Genomic DNA, 22,677 nt, shown 5'->3' with positions numbered 1-22,677 from the left:
TTAAAAGTGAATGGATTAGTTCCAGTATTATGAAGGGCAGCTCATTACAGCCTGATCTCCACAGGGTTTTTAAATCACTGTGACTATACTACTTATGGGTGTGATTTGTTTTTTACCAATATATTTTTACAGCAGTACAACTCTAGTGTGGAAAAAGTTGCACTGATACAAAGCTGTTTTACACTGGGGTACTTCAGTCACCTTCCCAGATAGGAACAAGCCTGTGGAGTTAAGCACATTTATAATGGTAGAACTGGCCGTGTTACCTGAGGCTGGATTAAGTAAAGGGGCACAGCTTGGGTTCATAGGAAAAATGTGCTTGTATGCATCACAGCATGATGACTTCATGACTGCTTCAACTCCTTATACTAGAGACGATGTACAGAAGCAGCCACAGTTGAAAGTTTTGTTCCTCAAGTCTTGCCCTGCTCAGCAAGACAGGAAATAAACTTTCTCTTTGTTTCACATGTAGCAGAGGTGGCTGCTGGAGAGATCATGCAGGGTAAATCCACATCCTTCCACTTTAAGTAAAACACGTGATTGTTACTGATGACTTGTGATTCTCTGGACAAGAATCCATGGCCAAAGCCGCATGGAGTTGAAGCAAGGAAGAATACTTCCAAAGGTGTGGGTGTCATGGGATTACAGACTGGGCTGAAACAGAACAGTGGATCCCAACAACCTGAATTTGTAGGGATGGGGGCAAATATGTGAACCCAGGCTTGGATCTGAACTTTACATTTTCACTTCAAGTCAGGCCATGAAATCTGCAACTTGGTACATAAAGAAATGGCCTGTTTTTTTCAGAAGTGCAAAGCAAACACTGCCTTCAGTGAAGCTGATGAGAGCAAAGCGGGCTCAGTCTCCTGCAGATGAAGCTGGTTGTATTTAGGGGCATAAATACAGCTGGAGTGTGCCCCCCACCCCGGCTCCTGTGTTTGAATATGTTGACTTCTGCACCAAGCTGGACTAATGCTCCCCTGAATCCACTCTGGATCCTGGGGTCACATCTGATTCCTACAGCTTGGCTCCCTTCTGCTTTGTATTCACGCATGCAGCTCCTCCATGACCTGTGCCCCACACTGTGGACATCCCAGCCCCCCTGGGGCCAGCATGCATGCAGCCAGCCTCCTTCAGGCACCTTTCACAGAAGACTGATGTTGTGTGGTCACCTCCAATTGATTACTCCAAGAATGCAGGCTCTGTACTTCAGCTCAGGCAGTAAAGATTTATGCATTAGGTTGAGGGACCCCTGGCTCTCTCCCTGTCCAGGACATCATGCTGCAGCATGACAGCAAGTATGGATGCTGCCCCTTGGTTATATGCACAGGTAGATCTGGGTGGGGGAACATCATCATATATGACACAACACCTATTTTCCCTTGAACGGGAGTAAAGTATATGCTTTACTAATATGCCACAGGGCTAGCGCTATACAAATATAACTATTGGAATGTGCACTGATTTGCTAGATTATACAAAAAGTTTAAAATACCACCATGAACTAGGCATAAAATAGTCAAAACAGTCAAACGCTATCATTAGTCCTGTAATCATTATAGTTAAGTGTACGTCTCTTATTCAGATTTATAAAACAAAATCTAGCCTTCTTAAGCATCATGACAGTCCCTGCAATACTTCATTGTCAGTCATTTCTACACCTGAATTAATATTACCACACCTGAGTTAAGGTTTTTAGCCACAGCTGAAAACAGTCTGCAGGGCTGTGAAACAAAAGAGACATTACTGGGAATGGCTAACAGACAGCAAAACTGCAAAAGAAAGGATAGTTTGAGTAGAGGAACATAAAGACCATTAAAAAGGAGAGAGGGTAATTAACCTCTGTGGACTGGAGAGAGATTAGCAGGAACCAGGGAGATGAAAGTGAGCCATGAAGCCAATTGACCTTCAGCATTGCCTGAATAGAAATGTGGCTGCCTGTCACAAAGTTCTGGTTTTAAAATTTGGGTGGGGCAGGAATCAAAGGAACATTCAACTGCACCATTGCACCCCATTCCCCCCCCCCCCTCACCCGTGCCCATCTACCACTGGTTATGTGAAATGAAGTTCTGGTGGAGAGCTGTTTGCAGCAGGTGAGTGACTGCCTGGAACAGAGCAGAAGAGCCTGGCAAAGCAGCTGGAGAGAAAAGAAGCACAGACCATCTGCAAAGTGAGCCTCCCCCAACCTCCCAGAGGTGGATATTATTATCTAATAACAGTCTATAATCATAGACGCAGAGTTCATCCACAACTGACACGCACAACAAAAGAAATGGCAGCCAGGGTAATGGGGCTGGACTGTTCACCCCACACAGGGGCTTTCCCTCAGCAGGGTGAATTCCAGCCACTCCAGAAAAGAGAATCCCGAGGGAGGCCCAGCATGGCAGGGCTGGGCACTTGCATCCCTAGGCACTTCCCTGGGTCTTGTAGGGAGCCTATCTCAGGATCAGGTCCTCAAGCCAACACACTCAAACCCAAATGCCTAAGAGTAGATAATGTGAGAGGCAAGGGTTCTTGTAGATGATGAACTTTTATTGGACCCATATTTAAACTAGGCATCTGTGTTTGACACCATTAGCCTACATGCCAGTCTCTGCAGACTGGATCTTAGAAATGGGTTCTAAGATAAACCACGCTGAGCTCAGGCTCAGCCCTTCCATGAATAGAGCTTAAAGGAGAGGAAGCATCAACTCTCACTTTGCCTACAGGGAAATGACTTGTACATGGTCATAGTTTCAGAGTCATAAAAAAGTAGGGCTGGAAGGGACCTCCAGAGGTCACCAATCCAACCTCTCGTCTGAGGCAGGGTCACCCCTATCTAAACCATCCTGTACAAATACACAGTCTAAACTCTTTGTAAAACAACCATCGGCCCTGACACAACACAAAACATAACCCACTAACCTGCCACAGGTGAAGCAGGGGACCACAGCAGCCAATGTCTTGCTTCTATAAAAGGTTAGTAATATATACTTAAAGGATCCCAGATAGAGGACCACACCTCCTGCTTCAGAGGAAAGCAACCCTTCCTTCCCACCCCCCTCTAAATCCATAGCAATCTGACCATATAGTAAAATTCCTTCCTGACCTCAGATATGGCAATCAGTCTGACCCTGAGCAGAAAGGCAAGATCCTCTTAGCCAGGAATCTTTGACTTTGTGATGGTAGAGCCAGGAACAGAACAGCACTGTAGTGCTCAAAGCCAACACCTCAGAGGCTGGACCACACACACTGCTTCTATGGACTGCCTCCTCTTCAGTGTCCCGAAAGACCTCTGCGATGAATGACCTACCTGAAGTGGAGACCATGTCAGTGATCTGTCCTAGGTCCTATGTGAGACTCATGCTAGGCCCACAGTGTGGTGTATACCTGTCTCTGTTCGATGATCCGTTCTCACACTGCCTTTGCACAGGCAGCTGGTCTTACATGCCAAGGAGTCTTGTGTAAGCCCTGGAGGGTCCCTCGGTCACCTTCGGAGTGGCCCCCAAACTCTCCTACCACGACTTGGGATGGATCTTCAGTGAAGGGGGTCTCCTTTGAGGGTGCCTCCAGAGTTGTCATGTCCCTTGGCGGATGTCCGTGGGGCTCCAACCTCCCCTACACCCCAGCCGTGCGCCACCCTTTGAGGCAGGCCTCAGGATCTCTTTGTGGCCGACCCTTGGATGATGGCCTCCTCGGTATCTATGTCTCCTTCATCGTGGAAGAACGTCTGAGGTTCCACCTGAGTCCAGGAGATTCAAGGCGTTTCATCTTCAGGGACATTCCCCCATTGCTCCAGACATTCCCAGGAGGATGCCACCAATCACTGCTATGTTCACAACACACCCACAATCCTCCATCAGGGTTCCTGGTCTCCCAGAACCCAGAGGATAGCATCGGGTACACCCGTGCTGGGTGGGAAAAGAAAACAGAACAAGAAAAAAAAACAAAGAGACTGAACCCAGACACAAAACAAAGACTCAGACACAGACCCCTAGGCCAAGAGAAAAGAAGATCAAGAGGGGGAAAACAAGGAGAGGGAAAAAACAATAGAGGGAAGGAGGAAAAGAGGAGGGGGGGAGCCCTAGAGCCATAGGCTTGCTGACTCCGCTCCCCCAGTGCCTTAAAAGGGCACATCCCCCAAGCTGGGACCTGTGCTCCCGCCCCTGTTGGGGTTTCCTTCAGCTCCTGCCAGAGCCCTCTTTAACTTGGCGTCTTGACATCATCCATCCCTGAAATGGGTTCCCTCGGTGGCTTCAGCTGCTGCCACTGCCAGTCTTTCAACCGGTCCCTCTGGCCAGCTCCTGAACTGGTCACTCCCAGAGGCGCTTGCTGCAGCTCCCACTGCCATGGCTGCCTGCCTCTGCACCAGCTCGTCTGTTCCCGGCTGGTGCTTGTCCTCCCCAGTGTGGGGAGGGCTTGCAGCCTCTGCTGCTGCAGCCGTTCCTCCCCATGCTGGCTCCTTGGCTCCCTGCCAGTGCCAGGAGCCTCCACCGCAGTGGTCCCCTGCCGATCTTCCCATTCCCGGTGTGGCCATTCCCACGCTCTGGGGACTGGCTTTTATCTTGGCCGGGTAGTGTCTCCTGTTGATGTCACCTGGTCTCAGCTGCACATGGGCGTGGCTGATGAACAGTGTGGGCATCTCTCCCTGGCACGCTTCTTCACTTCTCCAAAGTCCTGCAAGAGGTGAGTTTTTTCTTTCTCATAAGTCCGGGGCTTGCCTGTGGGCGTGGCTTCCCACTCGCCCATTCTTACGTCCCTGGGACATGGTGCTGAGAAGAGCAGCATGGGTCTCCTCTTCAAATGAACTTCCCCTCCCAAACTCCCTGGAGCTGTGAAGCAGGTAGTCAACAAAAATGCTAGTAAAGGGAGGAGGAAACGGTGGATTGGCTCTGTTCCCAACTCAGCAGTATTTGAAACTGCACCAAAACACCCAGTGCTCACCTCCAGGAAGCCATTACAGAGGGAATTCAGGGGAAGCTCGTGGTGTTACACTAGAGTAAGAGTCCTTCAGGCTTTGCAGGGCAGCTGTCCCGTTGATTTCCAGCCCTGAAATGCAGAAACAATGGCTCTTAATGTGCTCCATCAATGGAAAGTAATCACACTAAGCCTTAATCATCCTTCTCCAACATCAAAGCACTATCCAGGCCTTTTTGAGTAAAGCCTCACTATGGCCCTCCTGCATAGGAAGGTTTCCAACAAAGCCTGGGTTGATCTCACAGCCTCTCCTGGAGACCTCTTCACATTTATCCATGACATGGCCCAAACCTCACTTTTGAGCATCCCTCTCAGTGCATCTATTCCTGCCCCACCCTCTCCCTAACCCCCAGTCAGTTCTTGTATTATATCCTGTTGATCTTTCTATTCAACCAGTAGTAACAGCCTCCACTGATGTTTTTCTTCTTCTAGGGGCACCTTTCTGCTACCTTCCATGGCATCCCTTATGCATGGGGTACTCTCCCTTCATGGATCCATAGTCCACTGTTATGTCTTCCTTCAAACCCCTTTTCAGACCCACCTCTACTGTGATGCCTGTGGGAAATTGCTAACTAGTACTGGAGTGGAGGATGACCATTGGGGGCTGCTGAACATGTAGACACAGATCACTATTACTATGGAGTAATTTATCCCAAATTTTTCTCCATCATAACTGTATGAGACAGATGACCAGCTCCATCAGTTTGGTTGCCCACAGTAGACACACTTACTGCACCTGAAACATGAGGTGTGGAGTTAGCTCGCACTGTACATGCCTGTCCTGAAATTAAGTCTGTTAGGGAAGTGGGCACACAATAGGTACATTGGTCTAATACACATAGTGGTTTCCAAGGTCCTGATTTCTGAGTGTCCATTCTACTTTTACCTCAGAGTAAAGTCAAATTGTGCTGGAGTAAACATGATGTGGGTTCTGACCCTGAGATTCAAAGCCTAGTGCTTCAATACATAAATAACTAAACCTGACCTGACCTGAAGCTACCTGTGCACACAGCTGCCCCCAGCTCTGTCCCAGACACTCCAATGAACTCAGGCAGTGACTCCCCTTAGTTTCCACTTGGGGATCAGAGCCTAGGTAACCCAGTAGCCTATTATGGATGACCTTGTCTCCCTCCAACATTCCCCTGCTTTGTTTGCCCAAATTACTCCTCCTGGCTCTTGGCAAGGAGCACATCACCCAACAACTTGACATCAGAGCAAGCGAGAGCAACTTGACTCTCACCTCCTGGCTAAGAATAGCTCCCTACAAGTCCCTCCTGGCTAGGGACAGTTTCAAAATGGCTGCAACCAGTTTAAGATAAACCTGGTTGAATGTAGTATCAAATCAACTGATTTGGGTCACACCGGTTTATGCAATGTCTGTCCCAGACCCCTTCCTGGTTTAAGTTAAACCAGAGCCCCCCAGCATCCCAGATGCTTTGCAGCCCTGGGCTGGGCTCTCTGCTCCAAAGATTAGGCTGCCCCTGCCCCTCTGCTCCCTTGTCAGAGCTTTGGCAGAGACTGCAGGTACAGCAGGATCTGCCTGGCTTCACTCACTGCTCACTTCTCCAGCGGGGATTCCCCACCTCCCCAATCTCTCACAGCACAGACCCCAGTCCCACAGACCCTAGTCATGTGGTATGCTAGCTAATGCTGAGTGGTGTCTGTGTGTCTCCAATTTCACTGGAACAGGTAGACAGAACAGTATCCTCTTAGGGCTTTTTGGAGCTAATCAACAGGTCAGCTGGTAATGTCCCTCTGTTCCTTCCTTGGAAAAAGCTGTTTAAGAAGAGCTTGAACTAATAAGAAAGGTTTTCATTTTGTTGATGGGCTGATAAACACTGTGTTATCAGCCCCCCTGCTGGTTTGCAGCCCTGTCAGGTTTGCAGACAGTATGAAGAAGCAGGGAGAGGAAGATTGAAAAGCTCAGTATCATCAACAGATGCATGCACTACACCCCCACCCTTTTGCCTCAGAGTGTTAGCCAGGGGCTGGCAACACTCCTGCCCCTTGAGCAGCAAGCAGGGAAAAGCCTGGGACAGGGTGGGGGTTTACACCCCTCCCTAATCAAAGGTCCTGCTGGGGCCTGGCCATGCCCCCCCTCAACTCAGCACTATAAAAGGGAAGGGAGGGCTGCTCTAGCACCCCTCCCCCTAGCTTCTAGCCTGAGCCAGTGCAGACATGTGCCTACATTTCTTCATTCCAGAGTGGATGTCTTTGAAGTTGCAAACTGGTTCAACCAAGGCAGGTTAGACTACCCTGCAGAGATTGAATCAATTCAGGCTCAGGCTTTTTGAATGTCTGTCCCTAGCCCCTGAGTTTTCAGCTTGGCTTCTGGATGATTTTCCAACCTATGTTGGAAATGCTCATGCACATACACCTCCCCTCCCCGCCTCCCCCCCCACAACACACACATATGTCTTGGTACCTGGGTTTGTTTTCTTTATGTAGCATGCAGCTTTAGCATTTCTCTGATCCAGTGAGCAGTCATTAGCTAGTTGTTTAGAACCATGAGCTTTCAGACAGCCCTTTCCTACCATCAATCCAGTTTCTGAAAGAGGCTAGACCAATTCTCTGTAACACTGGGGATGGCCTAGATGTCGTGTGAGCAGGTGGTTTTGAGTTGGGCATGACAAGTGTCTGGAAAACTTGATAAGAGCAAAGAATTCAAGTGGTTGTTAAATAGTGATAGCAGCAGCCAGAGGAATGCTACATATGGAGATGTGTATGGGGGTGCAGCATGGCTTGGAATATAAAGGGGCTCCTGGACTCACTTCACTCTCCCAACATGCAGGAGAGCACAGTGTGTGTGCCTGCATTGTAGCTGCGTGCTAAATGCAATGGGCACTCTGGGGAGATCCACCCCCACCCCCATGCTGGAGGAACTTGTCATCCAATCACTCAGGGCTGGGCCCCAGTATTCAGGCTTGTGCCCATGAGGTGCTGTACCTCAGGGCATGTTTCCCTGGGGGAGAGCAAACTGCATCTGAATCTCTACCCTCCTTCTTTAGGCACTGCAGAAGGACAGCAGCTCAGCCTACCCAGGCTGCAGAGAGCTAATCTGCCCCATGCTGCCTGCATGATGCCACTCACCCTCTATGCAGAAGGTGTCCTGTGGCTTTGGGCCCTGGGGCAAGGGAGGTCATCCAAGCATCCTGTGTGGAGGCCACTGTCCTGTGAGTCTCTCCCCTCCAGGAGAGCCCTGCATGTTAGGAAAGAAGATGCAGCAACACAGCACTCCTTTTCTTACCAGCCTTTGCTACAGGTGTAGTCCCACTTATTTCATTTATTTCATCAAGGAAATTGCATTGTCTCACTGGGCCAGGTCCTGAGCCTACAGCGTACTTGTGTTTCCTTTGTATCAGAGAAAAAGGAGAATTGCAGGGCAGCAGGGATCTGGGGAGGGGAGCTCCAGGACAGGTTCTGGGCCAGGGTACACTGTCCCTGTGACCCTGACTGTGGGGAGTGGCTGGGGAATGAAGGGAAGAGCAAGGCCTGCTTTCCTTGCACAGTTTGTTCTGGTGTAACCAAGGTCATTAGGGCTGTTTTTTCTTTTTAACCATGGTTAAACGATATGGCATGCAGGTACAACTCCTGGTGGAAGCATGTTTCTGCTAGTATAAGTGTGCCTTACACAGATATAGCTCCTACCCTTGCTTGTGTGTGAGTCCTATATTGGTACAGTTCCCTTTATACTGATCTGACTGCAATCATGTTAGAGGCAGTGTACCCTTCTGATCCCCTTGGGGTAGGTAAAGTGCTACAGCATATGTGTGTGGAGACAAGGCCTCTGTTTCATGCAGAGTGCTCTGCAATAATAAAGGGACTCCATTTGGATGGTGTCAGTTTGGATCTTTATTTTCAGAGCACTCTTTTGAGAGCTGCTGCTTGCAGCCATGTGGTGCGGTATGTGGTGAGAGCTATTGTGCAACTCCCCAGGCTTCCTGGAAGTTTCCTGGTGTCACCTTCCAAATTATCATTTTTATTCCAACTTGCAGGTTGTTACAGCCTTAACTCCCTGTCTCCCTTCCCAGTGGTCCTGTACTGCACGCATATTACAGAGATGAGGGAGTTGCCAGGTGTTTCTCTGAAAACTTTGGTGTTGTTCACAAGTGCACTTAGCCCCTGCTAGAAGCACTCTCACTCAGAAGTGAGACAGATTGTGCCCTCCGGACAGAGGCTGCCTCAGTCTGAGCGCAGGTTCATTCTCTGCAGATTATTCAGCAGGGAGATGTAGTTAGCCAATAGCCATGTTAGTCTGAAGTCAAGTAGAAGGCAGGGTAAATATGCACCTTTTAGATTAACATCAAGCATACAACAGAGCCTTTGGTTTGCTTCACATTCAGATCTAGTAACCACAGTCAACAAATGGGACAGAGTCTGCAGTAGGGTTGCCAATTCTGAATCTATTCCGGGAGGTATCCAGAGCGCCAACGTGCCCGCAACACACAATACAAATGTGCCCGCATGCTTGCATATATCAGTTACAGATTACGGTGCATAGACTTTACGTCAGGAAGGCAAATGCACATTACTATTACATTTTAAACACCCACTGGGCTACTGTATAAATCAGATTCAACATTTAATATTTCTTTAATGAATACCCTATCACTTTTCTCCCTGGTGACTCTCAGAAGTCTCCTGGAGATATATATCTAATTCCTGGAGACTCCTAGGCAATCCTGGAGGGTTGGCAACCCTAGACTCTGCAGGTGTGTAACACTAGACATCTATTTTATGCATGTAGCAGGCAACTGATAACTTAATGTCCATGTCCAAGACTCAGGGTTCTGCAAAAGGGAAAACTCGGACTCCACATTTGCTTTTTTCTGAATTACAGTCACTCTCTGTTCAGTGCGAGAATGCAGTGGAGGTGCCCCTTCTTTATTTAGTCTGGCCTCCCCGTGTTAAAGTGCCAAAGATTCCTTCCTTAAAATCCCAGTGCTCAGGTCTGGCACAAGTCCAGTACTGGAGTGAGAAAGAAAATATCCCAGTACAGTGAATTCCTGAGGAGATGTCCTTGCTTTGGTGAATGTGTGAATGAACCCTCCAGCCCCACACAGACCAGCCAGTAGTCATCTTTAACTGAGCACAATGTACAGAGAGCACAGTGGAAGAATGGCTTATTTCTTGATGATGTTTCTGGAAAGTTAAACATTTTCATTGGTGTTTAATTCCATTGTTTGCATTTAGCAGTTCAAATAACTAATAAATCTAGAGCCATTGATAGTTGGGGTCAGCATCAAAGCATGAAGCTCTCAGAAGGTCTGGAGGATCAAGAAAAGATTAAAATATTGCTCCAGGATCTGAGCAAGATGAGAAGTAGGAAACAAAAAGCAACTAGAATGCTGGCACTTTTTGGTTTCAAATGTTGGCAGCCAAGGATTGGGTAAGTTGAATCTGAACCAGTTTTCCTGCTGTCAGAGGAGAATTCTCTCTGATTAAACTGAAAAACCAAAAATATATTGGCAAAACCATAATCCTAAAACAGGAAAAGGCCTTCTTTTCTATTTATTCTGTCTCTGTTCTGAAGCCGTATTTGTTTGGTAATATCTTTTATTGAAGCAACTAGATGATTGGGGAAGATAGTAAACAAACTTTTGGGCACAACTGCTTACAGATATGAGCCCCCCCCCCCCCCCCCCAAACCCCAAACCCAACAACCCAGCACCTTAAGCTCAGCGTGCCCCCATGCCAAGTGCAGCCTGTGCCCAGAAGAGGCATTATATTAGTTTGATCTGGCTCACCTAATGTCTGTATAAATTGTGCACTTCAGTGAGGCTGTTTGACGGTTTTATTGAATAGCTGATTCAATCAGCTATTCGATAAAACCATCAAACAGCCCTGCTGGCGTGCCTGATCTATACAGACACTGGGGAGCTGGGTCTAACGAATGTGTTGCCTCTTCTGGTAAAGTGCATATTTATTTTCATATCTGTCAGCAGCCAAAATGTCCTTCCTCAGGTCTGGGAAAGAACTGATGCCATTTAAACTAAATACCATTTTAAATTGTTTTTTAAACCAATTTTCATTATTTAAATGAAAATAATCACTTAAAGGGAAGACGGCAATAAACCTATGTAGCAAAGAGAAGTTATCAGAAGTAGCTATAGTATAAACCAAGTAAAAGATAGTAGAAATAGACAAACCATATTATGTACAGGAGTCAGACCATTTAAAAGGGAAAATTATCATTAATAGCTGTGGGGTACAAAGAAGTTAACGGAGGGAACGGGCAAATTGTAAAGAGCCATAAAATCATTGATTGAGTTTACTTCATGGTGTTTAGTGTCCAGTAAAGTTATGGATGTTTGCCCGTCTTTCTGAAGGTGTGGTGTAGGTTTGCCTTGAGAACAAGGACTGTGAGTTAAGAGATGAAAAGCTTATTCTGCATCTGGATGTTTCTATCCTTTTCTGTAAAGCACTACACAGGAACTGCTCTGGACTCTCTTTTCCCTACGCTGGATGGTCTTGGCAATGGACTAAGTTTCAAAGGGTCTTGGCTCAGGTCTCAGCCTTGTCACAGACCCCCTGTGGGCAAGTAATATGGACTTACATCTCCACAAAGAAAAATATTAAAACAGCTTTAATTCAAAATCTGTTTCAAAAGGAAAGATCAGAACATTTCACCTCAGCAGTGTTGTAGCAGGTGGTTTTGGCATGGTTGAAATGTTTTTAAATTTCTTTCCTACCAAGATCAAAATGCCATTGAAACCAACCCAATCTGCAGAGCATTGTTGTTTGGCAGGAACCACATATGGCAACAGGCTGGCCAAAGCACCTCCAACCTGCTCTCATAAATGCATAAAGGAAAACCAGTACGTGCAGAGAGGCATGGTGCTATTAGTAATCTGAGCAGTAGTGTTTTACAAGCCATTCACTTTCATGTAACCCTTCCCAAGCAGGCAAAATAAGTACGCTCAGTATCACTTAGTGTCACTTCATAGATAGCAAAGCTACGCAGGGAGTTTCAATGATTTGCTGTGCTCTAAAGTAGACATGTCTTAATCAGACTTAGAACTCAGGAGCATTCATTGGTAGGCTGCACTTTGGCAACCTAGCTAGGAGCTTGGATCACCTTCAAAACAGAGAATATGAAATGGGACCTGTGGGGTTAAAACTTACAACCAAAGAAACATGGGCAGGTTCTGTGGGGTGGTCACAGAGACTCCAGCATCACACACAGGGGCTGGCCAGATGCTCGTCAGCTTTATGAAGTGTTTAAACCATCCTCTGTGACTACTTTGCAATAACACAAACAACCCTTTCATCAAGAAGTTAATGTAATTCTTTGTAGCTCATGATTTGTGAGTTGGAGGGGTTTTGCTTTATATAAAATGTTAATAAATGCTATAGTTAGGTTTATATTTTAGTGCATTGCTTTCACAGGCGTCTCCTTGGAAGAAGTAACCCAAGAGAGGACCCAAACATTGCAGACAGAGCTCTCCTGAGCTCATTAGCCAGGCAGACGGGAGTCCTGACCCACAAACCCCAAAGCACAGTAAAGAACTTGTTTCATTCCAAGATTAGCCAGGAGTCTGTAGCCCGCATGTGCAAGGTGGAGTGTCCCCATGGGCTCTGAGCTGCGTCATAGGACAGAATGAAGAATAGGCACTGCATTGAGGCGTGAAGCAGAGACACCGACTGTGGGAGTCAGCTGGTCTGATGACTTCACCTGAACATCATGAGGGCCATCATATTCCAGCTGACCTGCCCCATGATGGGGCATGCACTGAGATGAGAAAACAGCTATGGAAAATGTGCCAAGGTTGGGAGGCTGAGTGTCTATGTAGCTGGGCAACCTTTGCACCCAGAGGGCCAGTCAAGCAGACAGGCTATTCTTTGAGAATCCTCTCCTGGACTCTCTTAAGGAATGAGATAATGTCTTCAGCTCCCTCCAAAGCTTTACATTCAGCATCTATCCAAACCAGGTCCAGGGAGAATACATGCTTAATTCACAGCACAAAGTCACTGTAGTCAGCAAAGTTGCATACATATATGTTCAACTTATTTGCTATACATGTGTGGTCCTAGGGTTACACATACACACACCCAATACAGTGTAGTCCACTGATCTGCATATCAGCTAAGTACAATTAGTAATAATCATGCCTCAAATCAACCCCATTGGCTAGACACTGCCCTTTGCACAACACAGTACCAGTCCCATTGGTTACCCATTGATTAATTGTAACAAACACTCTGATTTATCTGCTTATTCTTTAGGCCATAAACTGGCAAAGTGCTTAGGAGCTCCTAGCCTCACTATCTTCTGTGTAATGGAACTGCACTTAAACTCCATTTAAGCACTTAAAACTGACTAGGAGCCATCAATATCAAGGCTCCTAAAGCAATCCTGAACTGACTAGGTCCAGTCAATTTCAGAGCTGTTACCGAAGGCATAAAGAGCCCTGGAAAATGAGGTAATGAGCCTTAATGAGGTACCAAAAGCTTAGGGCAGGCTCTTCCTGCAGTTAGTGACCATTGTTTACACTGAGCTTGGGTAAACCATGGCCTTTTTCCAGTCCTAAGGCTACTGGAACAGAGTGCCTATGTGTATATATAGGAATAGATCCTATTCCACCTATACGCCTATGCACTCTGGACAGAGAAGCACTTCAGAGGGTAAGTAAACTGACCAATGCATATGCCCTTTGAAGTGCCACCAAAATGGGGGAAATTCTGATAAAATAGTCCTGTAGGAAACAACTGCTATATAGAAGCACTTCAAAATGAAGTGCTTCCTGTTATGTGTACACACTCTGTGGAGCACAACAGGATGGGGCTCAGTCCTCCAGCATCCCACACTCCTCTACTCTCCCTCCCCCCTGCACACAGGGGGTGGAGAAGAGCATGGGAGACCATCAATAAGTAGTCTCCTGTGCATTCTGCCTCTGCTCTTCCAGAGTGTGTCCCCCTCCCATTAGGACCGGGAGACTCCAGAACCAGGAAAATGGAGCCCCTGGGGCCCTGTGCCTCTCCTGGTTTGTGGGGGAGTTCTCTGTGACAGTGCAGATGGAGAACCCAGGAGAGTGCTTGCTGACAGTTGGCTCTGTGCTCACCCTTCTTCCTATAGGGGTGTGTGAAGGGAGTGGAGCCCCTGGGAGAACAGGAGGTATGGAGAACTGATAGATGGCTCTGCTTCTCCCCCACTTGGGGGTCCGGGAGTGGAGCAGCAGAATGCAATGGCCCTCAGAAGACCAGGGGGTGCAAAGTGCTTGTTGACAGTGTGCACAACTGTGTCACAGAGTGCTCTCCTGTGAGCTCTGCCTTTGCTCCCCCAGAGGACACCCTCCTGCCTACCGCCAGAACTTAGAGAGGTGTGAGGGGGAGGAGGCCACTCATCTCTCAGCTCCAGATGGGGTTGCTCCAGAAAAGAAGAAGCAGAGTGCACAGGAGAGCACTCACTGACAGTCAGCTGCAGACCTGGAGCTGCAGAGAGTTTACTGTCAGTCTGCTGTGAACTGAATGGTGCAGAAAATGACGTGCCCAACATGTCTGATCCCAAGCTTGCTGACATGAGCACCAGGCAAATGTGTCCATGCAAGGAGTCCATGGGCTAATCTTTGATTGCTTGGAGGGCACTCAAGAAGTTATGCTTTAGAGGCAGAAGAGTGAGTGACCAGGGAAAGAGGAATAGTAAGCTCCATGAGAGCCTGGGGTGGGGTGGTGAGGGATAATGACCCCTGGAGTTGGTTGGGGGTGGGGAGGATGGGTAGAGAAGTCTTACCTGCCACTGTTCTCTGTACAGCAAAGGCAGCAGCTACTGCTCCTGTAGCAGTTTCAGCTGAGGCAACAGCATCCCTGTGGTGCTGGCCCCCTGGCAGCTGCTTCTGGTGCCCTGTTAGCTCCCCCACATAAGCTATTTGACTCAGGGCTGCATCTGCTGTGGCAGACTCATTGGGAGGGAGAGCACCATCCCATTCACCCTGCTCAGCTCCTGCCTCCAAGATACGCTGATGGGTGAGGGGCTGCATGGAGGAGCCAGACAGGGTAGGGAAGCCTGTTCTGTGGCAAAGACATCCAGAGGTACCCCCTCAATGATCAGCACCCAGAAATAGTGCCCCACTTGCTTCCCTACCTCCTGCCCCTAGTTACACTACTGACCTGGGCCTTTCCCTGGAAGATCTGCCTGGGCACCTTGGTCCAACTCAGTAGCAGACTTAGTAAACCCAGGCACTGACTTTAGCCCATGCTAGAAGCAGAGAAGTGGTCTGGATAATAAAACAATGAACAGCTCTGCAGCTTAAAGTCCTAATCTCAACCCCATTTTCCATAACACTCCAGACACTGGCTGTGCCCCATGCATGGTCACAGACTCCAGCTGGCTCTTCCTGTATTACTACATCCTGGATTTAGTCTATAAGATGCATATCTACCCTGCCTTCCCCTATTGTCAGCTTATATGGGTCTCTCCTCCTGTTCTGACCTTACTGAGTAATATAGGAATTACATCTGTGCAACTCGAATACAGTCTCTATGTGCATATGCATGATAAAACTGTCTGCAAGTATATCACTACAGGCTATTTTTAACACAGGACCCCTTCAAGCATTCCATAACCCATAGTCTGAGGAATCCAATACTATGGGAAGAGAGCACTGGATGTGAACCCATCCCCCAGACCCAGGAGCTAGCTGAGGAGCAGCTCCTAGGAGATTGCATGTCCTTAATGCAATCTCCATAATGCAAATTGCCATGCTTAAACATTGTCCATTTTTATCTTAATTTGGTGTCTCCATAAAGGGTGGTGAGAGAGAATGAGTGGAATGTACTGGTCAGACAACCAGGGACTTTGCGGCAGAACATAAGCTATAATAATTTTTGTAGTTGTTTTAGCTTCTACAATCTGTCTAGATCCTCTGACCCTCTAAACAGTAGAATCTTTTTTGTGCTGATATTGAAAAAAAAATAGCACCTAGAGAGCTAGTTGTACTGCTTTTCAACCCAAAGCTCAAGAGATGTTTCTAAGTGCCATGTCTCTGATGCATTCCACCCTTCAGAATCTGTAGAATGGTCTTTGGCCCCTGCAGCAAATAGCTGCTACAAGCACCTGTTTGACTGGAGAACCTTGCTAAATGTATCAGGACTTCTTTAAGTTCCCTTTGCAAGGGGGAATTGCACATAGAGACATATGCATAGGAAGCCAGTATGCTACTGATGAATGGGAGATGAAAGATGCCAACATGCAGAGTGGGCAGGGTGTATTTTACATTTGGTCAACAATACAACAACTTTTAACAGAATTAGATGGATGGGGAAAGCATCATGTGATGTTGAGCAAATAAACTTAGATGGAGGGACCAAAATGTCAGCAGAGTGTAGGGAAGAATGTCTCATTTAGAATCATCTCACGTCCTCTGGCTACATGAGGAATTGCATAGAAAGGCTTTGAAGAAAGGTTGTCATCAGGGATGGCGGGGAAACATGACATGCTTTCAATCTAGGGCTTATGTAAACCGCAGCAAAGGTAAGAGAGGGGATGGATTCCCATCGGCCCAGAATGACAGGGACAAGAGGTGGAGCCAGAATGAAGAAGGGTAACATTTTCCAGAAGCTCCTCAATGACCTAAGAATCTAGATCCCATTGTCAAAAGTGGCGCAGGCATTTAGAGTGGGTGTCAAGGGCTGAAATACCTTTGCCAAGGTCCCTTTGGCAATCTAGGCCTTTTCCAAAAATGCCCAAGATCCAAATTTTCAAAAATATTTAGATATCTAAAAATGCAGACACGTGCTTCTGAAATTTCCCCTTGCTGCCTTAATAGGTAGATGCTCACCTAGTCTCCACTGATTTCACGCAGCATTGTTTCACTTGCTTGTTGAAACCAGTGTAAGCTTGGGGCTCAGCCTGCTTTGGTACTTAGGAGAATTCTCTTAAGTTCCTATATATGTCCTCAGTATCTGGTCTCTATCTTCTAGGGATTTTAGTGGGAGGTAGGGGCCAGGTGCTGGGTGGGACATGGAAGAGGGCCAGTGTGGTGCCTATCTTCAAGAAAGGGAGGAAAGTAGATCCAGCAAACTACAGGCCCATCAGCCTGACCTCTATCCTGGGGAAGGTCTTAGAAAAGATTATCAAAGAGGCCATCCTTAACAGACTAGCTGAAGGCAATATCCTGAGGGATACCCAGCATGGGTTTGTTGAGGGTAAGTCTTGCTTGACCAATCTCATTTCCTTTTATGACCAGGTGACCTATCACCTGGACAAGGAGGAAGAAATCGATGTTGTATATCTTGACTTCAAAAAAGCTTTCGATCTGGTATCCCACGATCACCTCTTGGCTAAACTGGCTAACTGTGGCTTCAACCTCACCATGATCCACTGGCTGGGGAATTGGCTCCACGGTAGGTCCCAGAGGGTGGTGGTCGACAGGAGCCAATCGTCTTGATGGACAATCGTCTTCATGGACACATGGTTAGCACTACAGATGAAAGGGACTTGGCAGTCATGATTGAGCACAAGATGAACATGAGCCTCCAGTGTGATGCTGCGGCTAATAAAGCGAGCAAAACACTGGCTTGCATTCATAGATGCTTCTCAAGCAAATCCTGGGACATCGTTCTCCCGTTGTACTCTGCCTTGGTGAGGCCGCAGCTGGAGTACTGCATCCAGTTTTGGGCTCCACAATTCCAAAAGGATGTGGAGAAGCTTGAGAGGGTGCAGAGGACAGCCACGTGCATGATCAGAGGTCAGGAAAACAGCCCTTATGATGAGAGACTGAGAGCCATGGGACTCTTCAGCCTGGAAAAGCTCAGGCTCAGGTGTAATCTGGTGGTCACCTATAAATTTATCAGGGGTGCTCATCAGGATCTGGGGGAATGTCTGTTCGCCAGAGCGCCCCAAGGGATGACAAGATTGAATGGTCACAAACTCTGCTGTGACCAATTCAGGCTGAATATAAGGAAGAACTTCTTTACTGTCTCAGCCCCCAAGGTTTGGAATAGACTGCCACCAGAGGCGGTTCAAGCACCCACTTTGAACCCCTTCAAGACACATTTGGATGCTTATCTTGCTGGGATCCTATGATTCCTGCTGACTTCCTGCCCCTGGGGCAGGGGGCTGGACTTGATGATCCTCTGGGGTCCCTTCCAGCCCAAATGTCTATGAAATCTATGAAAAGCACCAATCTGATAATCTAGGTACCTAAACACTCTTCAAATCTGGCCCTTAGGCAGTTCTGATAATGGTGTCCAAACTCACTTTGAAAAACACATCCCCAGGACAGCTTGCCAAGGGTGAAGTGAGCCCTATTACTTTCACATGGCATCCTTCATAGAACCTCAGGAATACATCATGTCCCCTGTTTATAAATGAAAGCATGTGTAAGTCATGATGCTCCATTCCCAGGCCAGTTGCATTTTCAGAGCAGGAAATCTGTGGGGCCAAAGCTCCAATTCATTATGCAAGATGTCTGGTACCTGCAGATTTTTTCTTCCTGTAGATATTCCTTACTGTATTATTACTAAACCCTGCTTTCCTAAATCATGTTGCTGCCATGTCTCCTTTGCTGCTGAATTGTATGCTCTTACCTCTTCCCTTGGCTGGCACAGCTCCTAGTCCAGGGGTGGCCATTGGCCAACCCATGGCATACATGCCACAAGTGGCACAGGGAGTCTTCGTGTGTGACATGCAGCAGGTTGGGGAAGGAGCAGGGAACACAGCAGCAGGTAGGAGAGGAAGCAGAAAGCAGAGCAACATATTGGGCAGGGGAAGGGGATCAGAGTGAAGGTTGGGAAGGGTGCGAGGCCTACCTTGTGGCCTACCTGTTAAAAAAGTTGACCCCCACCCCCCTAATGATATAGGAGCACTGACTTTTTTGTCTTTTATCCTGGCTCTTGATCTTGGCACATGCAATTGGTGAGAAGCCAGGCAGCACAACAGGTCTGAGCCACTTTCATAGGAACAGTCCTGTGTGGCAAGGCAGTCCTGACAGTTGCCTTTCTGCCAAAAGGATTATGAATGAGCATGGGTGGGTCTATAATTTTGAATAGGGAAGTGCAGTTGTTGAAGTGCACCATCACATATGAAACAACACATGTTTTTCTCTAGTTAAAAATAAATGAGAAGCTTTACAGATACATGAGGGTCAGGGGGCTGTATTATTCAGTTTAAAATTGAAGCAAGAACAGATCTAACTTCATTGGAATGAGTTAAAACAAATCTGCAGGGCTGTGAAATAGGAGCCTCATTACTGGGCAAACACTTGCAGTGCTATTTTGGTAATACTTCACTGCTTGGGATATCAAAAAGGAACAGCAGAATTGCAGAACAAAGGCTAGCCTGATTGATGGAACATCAAGAGCATTATAAAGAAGAGAGGGTCATTAACACCTGTGGATTGCAGAGTTTAGAAATGATGATCAGGCAGATTATGATGAGTCATGAATCACCTGACTCCCTCAGTGCTGCCTGGCTAGAAATGCTGCTGTCATGGCAAGTTTTAAACTTTGGGTGGAGCAGGAATCAAAGGAGGGTGCAAGTGCACCAGTGAATCCTCCCCTGTGAATGCACTTCATCTGCACAGTCAGGGCAGAGGGAAAGAAAATGCCATGAGTGTTCACATGGCACAGCATGAGGAGTGCCAAGACCCTACCACCAAGGTTCACACAAGCAACGCCTCTAGCCAACATTTTCAGTGAATGGTGTCTAAATTTGGGCTTCCCAACTGACAGCTTGTTTCAGAACTTGGCACTTGAATGAGTGACCTAAGCGGGTCCTTGGTAGTTCTGAACATTAGGACAGTGTCTGAGGTGTTTTAATATGGAGTTAGGGGCCTAATTCCAGGCACTTATTTTTTTAAAATTGCCCTTCAGCAGAGCTCTTTCTATGAACAGGACAAACAGGATTTGGCCCAAAGCACTTAGCTAAGCAGGGAACTTGTGACAGGCGGTAAAACAGAAAGGGAACTCCTGGGTGAGGCTGATGACTCCTTGTGACCTTGCCTGCTTGAGCATGATTATTAGAGAACTTGAAACCACTCCTTGACCTGAAATCCCAGCCACTGCTTGAGCTAGTTCAGGAATGGGGACTTTATCTCTGGAGACTGTCAGTGTGGTTTGCATTGTGTTCTTCTATTCTTGTTATTTGAGCATTGCTTTCTACCAGTCTTTTTTCCTTTTTATGGTATCTTTTTAAAGGACCTGTCCCACCTTGTAGAAGTGTTGACAGAAAAGATCAGCAGGGCCCAGTGCTAAATGATAACATGTCCTTGGGGCTTGCCTTCACTGAGAAATCATATCGTGCTTGGAGCTATAGGGTAATCAGCATTGCTGAAATCTAGGCCACATACTTAGGTGCCTAAGGGTGGACATAGGAGCCTAACATAAGAGACCTATTTTACTAAATCTTGCCCCATGTTCCCAGAGCTGGCATGTTATAATCCATCCAGACATACTGCCATCCCAGTAAATGCCAACAGCTCCCCTCCCGGTAAAGTGCTATTTCAGGAGTTGCATGCAGGTCTTTAAAGTGTGATTCCAGGACATGGTTGGGCAGAGACCACCTGGTCCCAAGCACAGCAAGCATACCTGCTGTGTGTGTGGATATGGGCACCTAAGGGATCACTGAGGGACTAGCAGGTCCCAAGTACCTTGAGCTAGTTAATTAACCTGTTAAGCAGCAGTGAGGACTGAGACATGATAACCCAGCCATGCCAGAGAAGGGCAAGGATATGATGGGACTCAAAGCCTCTTCAGAATATATCCTTGGGGAGTCTCAAGTGTGGCCTGACTGATGCTGAGGAGCCTGATTGACCCCCTCTATGTTCCCAGGATGACAGAGATGCTCCTGTGGGCACCACCCTGAGAACTTGTCAGCCTCCCAACGGACACAAGAGATTAAAACAGCCTCAAGAGCCAAGCCACAGCTGAAGATTGCATCAGGCATGGCAGACATGCAGAACCCAGCTGCTTCTCAGATCTTGGCTTCTGTGCAGCAAAAAGGAGCTCGCTGAAGCTGGATGTCAAATTGTACCTATGGTTCTGGCAGAGAAGATGGAATGGAAGCCAGCCACCTCCGTGGCAATCCAGGCTGGGACGCTTTTGGCATACTGTCCTGCAGACTGTCCACTGATGCCAAAGGCCCTGAGGTACAGACAACAGACTCAGACCCACTTGGAAGGGGGAAGTGTTAGTGCAAAGGGGGCACAGCATTTGTACACCTTGTCTCCTTGAACGCAAGATCAGACCTGCATATTGAGGAGAAGGAGTCTGCCTCACAGGGGAGATGGCAGGCCAGAGGGGCACCTTACATGGGAGCTGTAAGGCTTCCAAAAGTGCCTGAGGAGTTCATTGCTTACACATTCTTGATGCTGACAGCATCTACCCAGCAGGATTTAAGAAGTAAAAGAGGTCCAGGCTACTCAGCTTGTAATAGGTCTCTTACCATTTTCCAGGAGAGTGGAAACAGAAGCTCCAGTGGCCCAGTCAGATTCCAACCTGTTTAGCCCAACTACACAAACAGTATCTGTATCCTTCCCCTTCAAGTTTCCACTGGCTATGTCACTCTTCACTTCCTGTCCTAAACTCTTGTGCAGCATGTCTGTGCTTAGAGGCAGCTGCTCATCCCTTCTGAAGAAGCTGCCAACCAGATGAGTTGTGGGGAGCAGCCCCTCTGCATCAGCTCCCCACCAGACCTATTTTTGGGTCCCTGAGGGAGTGTGCGTGGATTAAGGACACACAAGGTAAGTGTGACTGTGGCATCACTCATGGTAATTTTGGAACCATCACTTGGCCTGACAAATCTCTGGCTTGGCACTGCTTTTGCCCATGACTCCATGGCTTTTTTCTGCCAAGAATAAACTAGGACCAAGCTTAACTTAGGGCCAAGCCTGAGGGTTGATTGATGTTCTATCAAAAAGGAAGAAGCTATCTACTCTGTGCCAGAGACAGCCTGCCAACTGAAGAAGAGAGTTGGGTTTCCAAAGCACAGTGTCCCCCGGCTGCCCTCAGTGGAGCAACCAAAAGCCCCTGGGCTATTCACTCCATCCAGCACAATACAGAGCACTTCAGGAAACCCATTTCATCAGCTTAGAGCCAGGAGAAAAAGTATTTCCTACTCAGCCCCTCTGCATAGAACCAGGGTTCACTTGTTCTCCTGCAAAGGGAAAGGGCTTTTATATCATGCAGGAGGGTGCCATGTAGAGCTGAGATATTTCACGCTTGCTAAGGAAAAGCAGAGGGCTGTTGCATTGCTGATATCACGGCAGTGCGATTAAGGAATAACTCACCTGACATCACAGGGACTTCCCCTTGAGTGGAAAATGATGGCTCAGAGCAAGAGCTCAGCCCACTACAGGATTGAATCCTTAATGGAGACACTGCGAGGGACTCTGTAAGGCTCAAGTGAGGACCTATAGAGTTAAATCCTTGGCAGAACAGAGTCCATGAGCAGGGGAGCCTGCACTTCACACTTGCTTCTTAAAGCTCTGGCTGGGCTGCTACTGGGGTGGGGAGGGAGGAACACTCTGAGCTTTATAAGAAACCATATTTCTGAGTCTGCTGCCCAAGCCTTTAGTGGAACTGCTCTAAAACTGATGGCCGCAGTGTCAAAGGGCACCCAAAACTGGGCCATGAGACACCTGCTCTAAGCAGTCTGGGCCCTGAATACCTTACAGAGGACCTCTCTGATCCTGTGGGTGACCTGGGGAAGACTAGAGTCATCAGCCCCTGTGCCCACATTGGTGGGAAAACCATTCTCCCTCTAGGTTCTTTGCCTCTGTAATT

This window comes from Alligator mississippiensis, chromosome 2, assembly GCF_030867095.1.
Source record: "Alligator mississippiensis isolate rAllMis1 chromosome 2, rAllMis1, whole genome shotgun sequence".
Classification (NCBI taxonomy): Eukaryota; Metazoa; Chordata; order Crocodylia; family Alligatoridae; genus Alligator; species Alligator mississippiensis.
Note: the sequence above shows the minus strand (reverse complement) of the source record.